The following is a 3,357-nucleotide window of genomic DNA, read 5'->3' on the forward strand; positions in this document are numbered from 1 at the left end:
TGAGTGAGTGAGTAAGTGATTGAGAGTGAGTGAATTAGAGAGTGAGTGAGTGAGTGAGTGAATGAGAGTGAGTGAGAGAGTGAGTGAGTGAGAGTGAGTGAGTGAGTGAGAGAGTGAGTGAGTGAGTGAGAGAGTGAGTGAGAGAGTGAGTCTGTAGTGCAACATTTAACCAACTCAGCTCTTAGCCAAAAGATTGGCAGTGTACGTCCACCCAGAAGTGGCTTAGATGAAAGGCCTGGCAGTCTATCGAAACATCAGCATTGAAGCCCTCTCTAACACAGGTCCCCTCACACACATGGACGCACCATGACTTGCAGTGGAATTTACGGCACAGGCAGCTAATGATTTTAAAGCCCACTGATTATAAAACAGCGTTGGAAGTCAACAACATTCTGAAGCATTCTCAGAGTATTCCATGGTTTTGAAGTTTCATATGATTTAATTTCCTCAGTAAGGAAAGCACCAAGAGGCACTGTTGGCTCATTGTGAGCCTTCCTGACGTGAGTGCTGGTGTAACTCCTCGGGGAAGAGTGACCAGAACACCAAGTGCAGGAGCAGCAGAGCACCTGAGTGCGCACCACAGGGGACAGGGCTGAGCTTTGAGCTTGGCCAGTCGGCAGTCATGATTAAGAACTTGACTTTTCTGGCCTGGTTCTTTCCCAACTATTCAAAAGGCAAAACAATTGTCGTGATCAATTTTAGGAACATCGCTCAACGTATGACTAAGAAAAAAGGCAATAGGGAAGGAGGCTGGCCAGCGCCACCCCTCACGAGGGTTCCGAACACCAACTCACATAAAACTACTGAAAAAACACCAATCTATGAAGTTGCGTTTCTAAAAATGCTCCATTTATCTTTCGATTTACAACAATCACTTTAATAGTGCTTTCTTTTCCACTTCACAAGTTCCTAATTCTCCTAAATTACTTCTAATAACTTTCCTGGTTTGTTTTGAATATTTGAAAAGTACGAGTGCTCTAGAAAGCTGCACCCATTATAAAAATCTCTGGTTACGGTGTAGGAGGTGGCTCGGGGTTGTTGCTTTGTGGTCTATTTGATTTTAGGTTTAGCACGAAGACTCACGCCCCCATGAAGAGCAGGTTGCCCAGTCCTTCGGAGGGTAAACATTTCTGCAATCCACCTTGCTGGTAAAAGCAGTAAGTACAAACTGTCCCACCTAAATACATATCTCCCTCCCTCCAGAAAGAGAGGCACTAAGAAGGACAGAAATCAGACACGAGCTGGTTGATATGGTATATACAGCCCACTCAGATTCACACTGGTTTTCTCTCAAATGCTGCAAGGGCTCAAACAAGACCCACATGGCAAAAACACTAGAAAGTATTTGTGTACGCACATCATTTAAAAAAATATTTAAGAAGTGTTTCTGCTGGAGTTTACCATATGAACATCCAGGAAGTTCTCTGGACCCACAAATAACTCCCAGTTGTGACTAACGATTCAGTATTATAATTCATAGTCATTGGATTTTCAGAAATGTAACAAACAAACATTCAAGTGCCCAGGGACCCCATTCAATTGCTCTCACAAAAGAAGCTATGTCCAAGTAAGAAGTCTGTAAGTCAAAGAGTCCATTCTACAGTGTTGTTGTTAGGGCCCACCGAAGTGGTTCTTACTCATAGTGACCCTATGCACAACAGAGCTAGATGTGGCCCACTTTTTTGTCATCACCAATTAATTCCTATGTTTGAGCCCATTGTTGCAGGCACTGTGGCAATCTATCTGGTCAAGAGCCTTCCTCGTTTTTTTGTACTCTCCTACTTTACCAAGCATGATGTCCTTCTCTAGAAACTGGTTTCTCTTGGCATGTTGTCCAAAATACATGAGACTAAGTCTCACCATCCCTCTTTTGAGGAGCATTCTGAGTGTACTTCTTCTAAGACAGATCTGTTTTGCCTTTGGTCAGTCCCTGGTACTTTCAATATGCTTAACCAGCTCCTTAATTCGAACTCATCTATTCTTATTCTTATGAGATCTTCCAACAGCCAACTTCCACATGCAAATGGGGCGGTTGAAAAACGTCATGGCTTGGGTCAGGCTCACATTAGTCCTCAAAATAACATCCCTGATTTTCAACACTTTGAAGAGGGCTTGTGCAACAGATTTACCCAATGCAATGGGTCATTTGTCTCTTGACTCCTGCTTCCATGAGCATTGATTGTGGATCCAAGCAAGACAAAATCCTCGACAACTTTAATCTTTTCTCTGTCTATCATGATGTTGTGTATTGGTCCAGTTGTGAGGATTTGGGTTTTCTTTACATGGAGTTGTAAGCCTCATTGAAGGCTGCAACCCTTGATCTTCATCACCAGGTGCCTCAAGTCCTCCTCACTTTAAGCAAGCAAGGTGTGGCACCTGCATCTTTCAGGTTGTTCATAAGCCTTTCTCTAACCCTGATGCTGCATTCTTCTTCATATAACCCAGCTTCTCCGATTATTAACTCCGTATACAGAGTAAGTATGGTGAGTGGATGCGACCCATGGTGGGATTCAGCCAGTGCGCATCAGTTTGGCAGAACCAAAACCCCTAATTTATTGTGGAGTTCAGCAAACAGGTTGTTAAAATGGCACTTGTAATCAGAGTTCTCGATAAGGTGGGTGGCTGTGCAGCCGCCCAATGTGGAAATCACAAACTTACATTCCTTCCTCTTTTTTATTTATGTATTTTAGTGAAAAGATGTGTTATTTCAAACCACAAAAATAAAAGTCATGGGAAGAGGCTCACACAAGACACCAATGCTACTAAAATCCAGGGTGGATGAAGGGACAATTACAAAAACCAGGAAAGCATCATCTTACAATGCTTAGCATGAACTCCTGCTGCTCAAGAGACAGACAATGCTCGGAGAGGTTGGGATGAAATGTTGGGAACATGCCACCATTCCCCCAGCCTGGATCCTAAGCTTTAAAGGGACGGACTCAAATGTAAATGCTTGAACTGCTGAGCTCAGTTTCTTCGTCAGGGTTCCTGGGCTCATGGATGAACAGTGACAGCGACCCTAAGGTTGACTACATACAAGCACTAGAAGACCTGTGGATGACTAGGGGATCACCGCACATGGATTCAAGAAGGGTGCTCTGTCTGCAGAGAACCACTGGACCCGGTGAACTTGTCCAGGCGTCAGTTAGCCTGGGCCAGCCGTGCCAACTGCTGCTGCAGGATCTTCCTCCTGTTGCTGGTGCTTCTGCAGGAGTCGGTTGTAGGTGCCCTTGTTCTGCAGCACAGCATGCCCTTGTGCAGCTGCTGCCTGTACATCTGCAGGATGAAGCACTGGATGACCAGAGAGATGTGGCTGGAGATACGGTTGCTGGCCTCCTCATGTGGGAGAGCAGGTGG

General features: G+C 44.8%; 1 protein-coding gene and 1 pseudogene across 1 annotated transcript in view; both read right to left on the reverse strand.

Moving 5' to 3' along the window:
* Positions 1-3,357, reverse strand: part of ACTN2 (actinin alpha 2) — a 95,141-nt gene that overhangs the window by 58,386 nt on the left and 33,398 nt on the right. The gene's annotated exons all lie outside the window — the stretch shown is intronic.
* LOC115872344 overlaps positions 3,142-3,357 on the reverse strand; it is a 2,277-nt pseudogene continuing 2,061 nt past the window's right edge.

Source organism: Echinops telfairi, unplaced genomic scaffold (genome assembly GCF_000313985.2).
Source record: "Echinops telfairi isolate 266 unplaced genomic scaffold, ASM31398v2 ScPeMD7_7424;HRSCAF=8462, whole genome shotgun sequence".
Taxonomy (NCBI): domain Eukaryota; kingdom Metazoa; phylum Chordata; class Mammalia; order Afrosoricida; family Tenrecidae; genus Echinops; species Echinops telfairi.